Source organism: Hylobates moloch, unplaced genomic scaffold (assembly GCF_009828535.3).
Source record: "Hylobates moloch isolate HMO894 unplaced genomic scaffold, HMol_V3 SCAFFOLD_8, whole genome shotgun sequence".
Lineage (NCBI taxonomy): Eukaryota > Metazoa > Chordata > Mammalia > Primates > Hylobatidae > Hylobates > Hylobates moloch.
Window position 1 is genome coordinate 126,615,644 of NW_026652283.1, and position 9,842 is coordinate 126,625,485.

The 9,842-nt window shown below is 43.7% G+C and overlaps 1 protein-coding gene and 1 long non-coding RNA gene across 4 annotated transcripts in view; one reads left to right on the top strand and one right to left on the bottom strand.

Moving 5' to 3' along the window:
- Positions 1 to 9,842, bottom strand: part of DLGAP2 (DLG associated protein 2) — a 937,648-nt gene that overhangs the window by 82,735 nt on the left and 845,071 nt on the right. The gene's annotated exons all lie outside the window — the stretch shown is intronic.
- Positions 643 to 9,842, top strand: part of LOC116473856 (uncharacterized) — a 51,489-nt gene continuing 42,289 nt past the window's right edge. Inside the window, exons 1-2 of the long non-coding RNA XR_004249464.1 lie at positions 643 to 782; positions 1,264 to 1,458. This is a non-coding gene — a long non-coding RNA (uncharacterized LOC116473856). The remainder of the gene's footprint in view (positions 783 to 1,263; positions 1,459 to 9,842) is intronic.

Consider the following 9,842-nt stretch of genomic DNA (forward strand, 5'->3'; position numbering starts at 1 on the left):
TAGTAAGGTGCACCTGCCACGTAAGTTTGGATACTTGGAAGTGCAAGAAAGGCCTTCTGCAAGATGGCAAGAGTAGCACTCGTGTAGTCGACAGTGTGTTGGGGACAAAGACTGGAACATAGATTTTTTAATGCGAAATGCTAAAAGGAAATCTAGAGCATGTGCCAGCTTGGAGGCGGGGACTGAGCACTGTTTGTCTGGAGAGCAGAGGGTAACGGGGTAAAGGCATTCTGGGAGAGAAGTTTGGCGAAGCAGAGTGGGAAACTGTGAGGGACACCCCAAAGAGCTTGATGTTTATGCCACAGGCAAAAGAAAAGCACTGCAAGTTCTTGATCAGGGACTTGTGAGCTGGGAGCTCAGGATGGTCCCTGTGGGTGGGGCTTGGAGGACGAGGTGCCTGAATGCAGGAAGTGGCACCCTGGACACAGACCCCGAGAGGCTCCTGCAGACCTGAGCTGGTTTCGCATGAGACAAAAAGGGGCTTAGATTTTAGGGACACAGCCCAGAGGAATGAGGAACGTGTTAGAGCTCGGATGATTCCAAGGCGCCTTGACTTCTCCCAACAAAGGCAAGATCTACGCTAGGAAGAAAAACAGGTTTCGGAGGTTGGACGTGAGTTTGATTTGGACTTGCTGATTCTAAGGCACTTCCAAGAAGCCTGTGAAAGAACAGAGCAAGTGTGACGGTCAGGGCTGTGAACCTCTAAGTGCTTCAGATGTGAAAGTGCGGAAGATGTCAGGCTATGAGCGTCACGCAGCAGAATGGTGAAGGAGGCCTCCCGGGTGAGGCGGGGCCACGAAGGGAATCCAGGAGGAAAGTGACAGGGGCATGGGGCAGGGAAGGCTCCTGGGCACCCGAGGGACAGGAGGAGCCCGGCTGCAGAGCAGATGCTGAGAAATCAAGTGGAATGAGATGGGGAAAGGCCATCAGATGGAGCAACCTGGGGTCATTTTCAAAAAAGACAGTTTCAGTGGATCTGGGTGCAGAAATGAGATTGCAGACGTTAAGGTAAGAAAATGGAAGCACGAGTGGAACTTTTGAACAATTTGTCAGGAAACAGCAGAGAGGACAGGTGATTTGAGAAAGGCTGTGAGTTTTCTTGGATGGGGGGATGAGACAACAGGAACATTTATTTTTAGAAGGTGAAAATAAGACACCATGGGAAAGACACTCAAAGAGGCTGGTCTGGGATCATTTTTCCTGTCTACAGGAAACGCTATGCTGAGGCCAACAGTGTGCTCGGCCGTGAAATGTGCTTTACAGGTAGGAAGTAACATGGTGCACAGAAGGCAGTTTGTATGCACAGTGGAGCACGTGTGTGGATGCCTGAAAGCCCACGTTGAGATCCTGGCTCAACCACTCGCCAGTGGTGTCATTTGGACAAATCTCTTAATCTACACAACGTACAATGAGGACAGTTGTCACAGGACATAACTTATGGAGTTCTGTGAATACTAGGTAAGAATGTTACATGTAATACAAGTATAATACATAGTAAGCACTTAGTTAATGTTAACACACACTATGTTTAACTTGTCCTTGTGAGACCTGTATTGTGACTCCAGATTTTGGCATTTGGTAGATGTCTCAGAAAGAACTGGTCTGAACAAAATATTTCAACTGTTTAATTTTTTCTTAAAAGGACAGGTAAACTAGCCAAAAAAATTATTTTTCTTTCTTACATAGAAATGAAACAGAAAAATAAATGCCCATTAAATTGTATTAATTGAGAGAAAATTGATAGTGAAAGGCACAGGTCTCACTTGTAGGACTCAGTGAGTTTTGAGAGATGTTGACTGTGACTTCCACCCACAACCTCATGGGCATGTTGTATTTTAATTCTTTTTAACTTAGGCCATTCTAGTGAAATTGAAGTGTATCCCACTAAAGTTTTAACTGTCACCTCCTGGATGACTAATTCTTACTGGACATTTGTGTATCTTCTTTTGCAAAGTAACCTTTTGGCTTTTATGCCAATTTTTGTGGGGTTGTCTTCATGTTCTTGTTTTGCAGGAGTTCTTTACATATTCTGCATTCAAGGCCTTGGTCGGATAGACATTTCCCTTATTCTATGGCTTGCTTTTCCATTTTCTTAATTGTGTCTTTTAATGATCAGAATTTAAAGATTCTGATGGCTGGAGTCTCTCTTCTGTCACATGGATCTATTTTGTCTATATGAGTAGTTCTTAATCTGGGGTGATTATGCCCTCAAGGGACATCTGGTGATGTCTGGAGATATTTTGGGTTTGCCACAATTTAGAGGAGGGTGCTACTCATGTCTACTGGACAGAGGCCAGAGATGCCGCCAAAAGATCCTACAGTGCACAGAGAGCCCCCAACAAGAGAGAATCGTCTGGCCCCAAATATCGAGAATGCTGAAGGTGCACAGAGAGCCCCCAACAAGAGAGAATCGTCTGGCCCCAAATAGCAAGAATGCTGAAGCTGCACGGAGACCCCCCCAATGAGAGAGGATTGTCTGGCCCCAAATATCAAGAGTGCTGAGGGTGAGAGACCCTTTTCTATTCTTACATGAATATCACACTGTCCCGATTAGATTTAACACAAGTCTTGAAATCAGATAGCGTGAGTCCTCCAACTGTGTTCTTTTTTATCAAGATTGTTTTGGCACTTCTAGGTTCTTCACATTTTCACATATTTTAGAATCTTCTTGTCAGTTTCTCTAAAAACTGAGGTTGCTTTGAATCACATTGATTCTACTGAGGTTGCACTGAATCCATACCTCAATCTGGGGAGATTTCACATCTTCACATTACTGAGGCTTCCAATGCATCACAGTCTAGCTCTTGATTTATTTAGATGGTCTATCTTAGAGCACCACAATTCTACAATGCTGTTGAGATGTTTAAAACTAATTGCATTTTCCAATTATCCATTACGGGTCTACAGAAATGCAATTGATTTCTACCTATTTCATTCACGACCTAGCCTTGATGGATGGCATGATCTGTTCCAGGATTTGATTTGTATTTTCCTTAGGTTTTCTATGTAAACAATCATGAGATCTAAGAATAAACCTGGAATATAAACATGGAAGGAGCTCCTTCCTTTTAAACCTGGTGCTTTTTCTCTTCTGGTTTGCCTTCTGCGTCTGGAAAGGACCTCTGTTAGAATGTTAAGTGGAGGAGATGAGAGTTGGCACCCTGGTGTTTTATCTCATCTTAGGGAGGGAGTTAAACGTTGCACCCTTAATGTTGACATTTTTTTTCCCCCAGGGTTAGAATTGTAGCCTTTTACTTACTTATTCCACTTACTTTAGTACACTTGTTATTATGACTGGGTTGAAGCCTACCATTTTACTGTTGTTTTCCGTATGTCCTATTCATATATTTGTTCCTCTGGTTTCTTTTTGCTTTCTTTTGGGTTAATCAAATATTTTTAACATTGAGCTTTAGCTCGTATTGGCTGTATGGCATAGCGTTAATATTTGAGTGCTTGCTCTAGAGGTGTGCTGTCTGTTATGGTAGATAATGGGATCTAATTAAACTTAAGAGCTTCTGCACAGCAAAAGAAACTATTGACAGAGTAAACAGAAAACCTAAAACATGGGAGAAAATATTTGCACTCTATGCATCCAACAAAGATCTAATATCCAGCATCTATAAGGAACTTAAACAAATTTGCAAGCAAAAAACAATGTGGGCAAAGAACATGAGCAGACACTTTTCAAATGAAGACACACATGTGGCCAAAAAGCACATGAAAAAATGCTCAACACCATAAATCATTTAAGAAATGCAAACCAAAACCCCAATAAGATAGCATCCCACACCCATCAGAATGGCTATTAGTAAAAAGTGGAAAAACAACAGATGCTGTGAGGCTGTGAAGAAAAGGGAGTGCTCATACACTGCTGGTGGGAGCGTAAATTAGTTCAACCATTGTGGAAAGCAGAGTGGCAAATCCTCAAAGAACTAAAAATGGAACTAACATTTGACCCAGCAATCCCATTATTGTATATACACACAAAGGAACAGAACTCATTCTACCATTAAAACACATGCACATTCATTGCAGCACTATTCACTATAACAAAAACATGGAATCAACCTAAATGCCCATCAGTGGCAGACAGATAAAGAAAATGTGGTGCCTGTACACCATGGAATACTATGCAGCCATAAAAAGAATGAGATCATGTCCTTTGCAGCAACATGGATGGAGCTGGAGGCCATTATCCTTAGCAAAATAACACAGGAACAGAAAACCAAATACTGCATGTTCCCCCTTCTAAGTGGGAGCTAAATGATGAGAACACATGGACACAGAGAGGAGAACAACACACATTGGGGCCTCCTGGAGAGTAGGAGGAGGGAGAGGATCAGAAAAAAAAATACCGATTAGGTGCAATGCTTATTACCTGGATGACGAAATAATCTTACACCAATCCCCCACGACATGAGTTTACCTAAATCACAAATCTGTGCACGTACCCCTGAAACTAAATGAAAGATAAAAAAGTAGCCACATGTGGATACATGTATTTAAGTTAAAATAGATTCCTTAGCTTTTGTTTATTTGAAAAGTCTTTATTTTGCTCTCATTTTTTAAAAGATATTTTTGCTGGGTATAGTATTCTGAATCAATAGATGTTTTTGATCACTTTAAAGATACGATTCCATTGTCTTCTGGCTCCCATTGCTTCTGACAATAAGGCCGTCATAATTTTCTAATTATTCCTGTGTGTTCTGTTTGACCCCTTCCTTGGTTGCTTTATAGATTTTTCTCTCTCTGGTTTTCCAAAGTTTAACTATTTTGTGGCTAGGTATGATTTTTTTCTATTTATCTTCTTAGAGTTCACTGAGTATTTTGGGTCTATGGATTCTTTCAAACCAAATTTGTAAAATATTTGGCCATTTTTTCTTCAAAAACTTTTGCCAAATTCTCTCGCTTTTCTCCCTGATTCTCTAATTATATGTGTGTCCCTTCACTTCTTCTTATTACACATATTACTGAGGCTCTGTTCTTTTTTGAAACATCTTACTCCTACTTTCTTCATATTGGAGAATATCTACTGTTTTATTTTCAAATTACTAAGCTTTTTTCCTGCTCTCTCAATTCGCTCTTAAACCCATCCCATAAATTCATTTCAGATTTTGTGGTTTTCTGTTCTTGAAAATTCAATTTGGCTCTTTCTCATGGCTTTCATTTCTCCATCTAGTCAGGCATTAGGACCTTCTTTTCCTTTAAGATCTTTAACCTTGCAATAGCCATTTTTGTGTCATTCATAAGAGCTTACAATGGCTGCTTTAAAGATCTTTCTGGTGAGTTCTAACATCAGGGTCTTCTCATCAGTTTTGAGCACATCAGTTTTTTCCTTGCATGTGGGTTTCATGTTGCTACAACTTCAGCCTCTTTTTGGCATAAAAGACACGACTGGCACAGACCCTGGCATCTGCTTCCTCCACCAATGTGTGCTAGTTTTGGTTGTGGCCGATCCTCCTGAGCTTTGGGTGTTTGGCTCATGCATTGCTGGTATGGACCTGGGGAGGCTGCAGATAGTTTACCTGGCCTGTGCACTTGGTGGGGTTCAGCCTCCAGACTGATCTTCACCGTTGGTGGTCAGCAGCTGGAGACTAAACTTTTTCAGAGGTCTCCAACTGTTAACAGACTTTGGAGTTTCCCTCTGTGGCTCCATCCCTTCTGTGCTGGCCCCCACCTCTTCCGGCAGTCCCAAATCCCATCCTGTAACAGACACATCCAAGGAGACTGCGGCTTTCTGCTCCAGTTCCTACTGCCCTCCCGCGGCAGGTAGTGCGGGTGCTCAGAGGGAACTCATGGGACCGTGGGCAGCCCCGAGTGAGTGTGGTGCCTTTCCTTTAAAATGTGAATAGTCTCCACTTCCTGCCCAACTCTGCTTACTAACAGGAGGATGCGTGTGTGTGTGTGTGTGTGCGCGCGCGTGCATGTTTATGTGGGTTCCACAGTTCATGGCTGTCATCTGTATGAGCATTTGTTCAACATAAGCTATTATCCCAGAGCCAGAACTCCCCGTTATTACGTTTTAAAAAATCGTGACGCCAGGGTGAACATCTGTCCTTGTCTCGGCCAACCTGCATTCAGTTCTGCTGCTGTAGTTGTTGGTTTGGGGAGCCCAGCACTGCAGAGGCAGAGGCTGCACCATGGTGGGTTCTGCCTGGGAGGTCTCCTTTCCCAGAGTCCCCGGAGCTCGTGTGGGCACAAGGTCCTCCAGTAAGACGTGTTTTCTCCACACCTGGAGGTGATGCTGGCAACACAAAGTGGGGTCCAAGCCGTCGATGGCAGCTGCGGCAGAGGCCACCTCCAGTCCGCTGGGTGTCTGTGGTCATATTCCAACCTCGGCACCCCTTGCCCTGCCTGTGGTACCAGCAGCGCTGACTGTGAGGTCTCTGCCAACGTGGCTGGTGATTCCGTGTTCACTGAGGCCCCACAGCTGCTCTCTTGCCCGACGGCAAATGCTCAGGAGACCCCAGGTCTGTGCCATCCATTTTTTTTCTGCCTTTGAAGAGGTGATTTCTCCATCTGCTGAAGGTGCTGGTGGAGTTTGTGAAGGATCCCATGAGAAGTATGTGATGATCTACCATGTCCCCTAGGCTACAAGGACTCAGTCACCGCTGAAGCCAGGGCATACACTTGCAGTGAACCAGCCTCCCCCACCTGGCTCTGCCGAAGGCCCCGTGAGGCCTATTTTCACTGAAAACACTGCCAAGTCTGAGACCTGTCAGGTCACGCATTGCAAAGCCTGGACTTATCATTGACATTTGTACTGGGAATAGTTGATAGGACTAGAATGGAAGGTAGCAATTTAGTCCTTTGGCATTCAACATTTTTGAGGCTTATTTTTAAAAAATTCAACTTGCTAATCTTTCTCTACGATTTTTCCAAAAAGAATACAGAGGAGGCCAGTACGAGTGAACTGAACACGCAGGGTTGACGTGAATTCAGAAGAATGGAGACCTACATCTGTCCGAACCAGGGCAGAACAGGTTCTCGAAAAAGGGCGTTTACTGCTGCTGTCAAAATACTCTCCCAAAACATGTTATTTAGAAAAGGAGTTACTCATCTATCAAATACTTCCTGGGCATCATTTATGAAGGCGTCGCCCTTGTCCTCATGGAGCTGGGTGCACAGCGGAGAAATTTCAGTTGAAATTTCTAAAGGATATATTTACAGAGGCCCAATGTCTTTCTAAAAATCTTAGTTTTCTCAAATTGCTTGAAATGTATTTCTAAGAAAAGATAGCAATATTGTGCTAAGGAGTATAAATTAGATTCCCTTTGAGAAAGGACAGTGACTTAAACGTCAGAACAGCTGTGATGAACATTATGGAAATCCTCCAATCATTTGTCCTCCAGGATGTGGGTGTCAGTATAGCCACACTGACGAATATACACATTCTAAGATAGATGAAAAATCTGCTCTTGCTACAAAATTGTGTCGCTGTAAATCTTTAGAGATTAAAGAATACAAATCAGATTTTTTAAAATGATGGATAATTTTTATATAAACATGTATATGAAAACATAATACAATAATATAATGCTACATATGCAACTAATTTATGTTATCTAATATTATATGTAGGACAGCCACTTTGAAAAACAGTCTGGGAGTTCCTCAAAAGGTTAAACATTGAGTTATCAAGGACCCAGCATCTCCACTCCTTGGTATATGCCCAGGAGAAATGAAAACACGTGTCCACATAAAACTCATACAAGAGGCCAGGTGCCGTAGCTCACGCCTGTAATCCCAGCACTTTGGGAGGCTGAGGTAGGTGGATCCCTTGAGCTTAGGAGTTTGACACCAGCCTGGTCAACATGGTGAAATCCCATCTCTACCAAAAATACAAAAACTTAGCTGGGTGTGGTGGTGTACATCTGTGGTCCCAACTACCTGGGGGTGCTGAGGAGGGAGGATTGCTTGAGCTCAGGGGGTGGAGGCTGTAGTGAGCCGAGATTGTGCCACTGCACTCCAGCCTGAGCAACAGAGTGAGACCTCATCTCAGAAAACAAGAAGAATAATGGTACTAGCAGAAGTATTCATAATAGCCCCCAAAAAGAAACAACCTAAGTATATATCCATGATTGATGGGTAAATAAACTGTGGTCTATCCATACAAAGGAATATGGTGCCATTATAAAAAGAATTGCAGTTCTGACATAAGCTGCAATGTGGATCAATGTTGAAAACTTTATGCTAGAAGCCAGACACAAAGATACAGCATTGTGGGGTTCCATGGCCACGACAGGGAGAATGCAGATTAGTGGTTGCCAGTGGTTGGAGGAGTTACGGGAAGTGGGGAGTGATGGTACAGGGTTTCTTTCTGGTGTGAAGTGAATGTTCTAAAATGGATTGCACTGATGTTCGCACAACTCCATAAATAAACTAAGAACCACTGAATTGTACTTCAAGTGGATGAATTGTATGGCACTTAAATCATATCTCAATAAAGGAGGAAAATAAGATACGAAGAGCACTCTATTTAGCTTTATGTCATCTGAAAGTTGAAATGAACCGTACGCTCTGAATGTAGACTTGAAGCAAATTTTCAAAAAATAAAAAACAGCGGTACCTTCAGTTCGTCTTCTCTCTCGGGCCTCAAGGGAGGACACTGAGGGAGCTCTGGGGCAGCAGAGTTAACAATAATTCATTTTCCACAAATACTTTCATTCTTCGCCTCTCATTTGGTGCTGGTTATGATTCTCTGCGGAAGGTATTATAATCAACCTTGCTTTAACAAGAAGAGGAAGTCTTCACTCAGAGGTGACAGGTTCTACAGCACAAGCTCCAGCTGAGATTTGAGCCTGAAGACCTTCCGATTCCAAATTTGGCATGTGTTGCTTTTGTGGCATATTTTAAACATTTGCCATGGATTATTACAACTACATGATAAACTAATAATTCAGACAAACATGAAAACGAGTCAACAGTATATTTCCAGAGTGGGGAGCTGCAGGCTTCGGTTCTCAGCCCGTCATGGACGCTGTGGGCTCAGACAGGTAGCAAAGGCTGCGTGCTGTTTTCTCCGTTATAACAGGCAACGTAACATCAGCGGGATCACAGGTTTGCTAGAGGTGACCACCATCGAAAGGAGCAGGGCATAAAAGTCTTTGACTGCTAATTGAAAAGATTTCTTCCTAAAGAGGCACTTAGGCCCGCAAGAATGTGGCACGTTTCTAAAGCTAATGCGCAAAGGAGAGGCCGCTCTCACTACAGCCCAGGATTCACGCATTCACCACAGATTCTTGTGATCATCTGCTTCCTTCAACTAGCGAACAGAAGACGTCAGGGGAATATGGAGACCACTTTGCTTCTCAAGCATCTCAGAGGCATGCGCTCTGAGAGCCCTGCTGTATCCACTTGTGCGCTGACGGATGTGCAAATCAAGTATGGAACCATCTTCGGCTCAAATTGGTCTACTCCCCTGAGCGGCAGGTTGCTGTGTCCAGAACACAGGAGTGGAGGTCAGGAGGTCCAGGTCTGGGGCTTGCATTCAGTTCTGTCCATCCTCACTGTATGGACCTGGGTAAGTCACGGGTGTTGTTCACCCACTGTTTCCTCTTTCGGCAGTGGAAGCAATGATGGTGCCTGGCCTGCATCCTCAGGGGCCGACGAGGTCGGGCGAGCAGATGGCACCGAGGCTGGCTGCAGGGTGGTGCGCCGCGCCTGGCTTCTGGTGCTGTCGCTTCTAACAACAAAGCGATTGCACTATCTTTATCCTGTTACACCACAACTACTCCACACATGATGCAAAATATCGGACCTTTTCTGCAGCAGCTCCCGGCAGATGCTAAGCTCAGCGATTCTAATGCCTGGCCTATCACAGAGAAGCTACGATTCTGCCT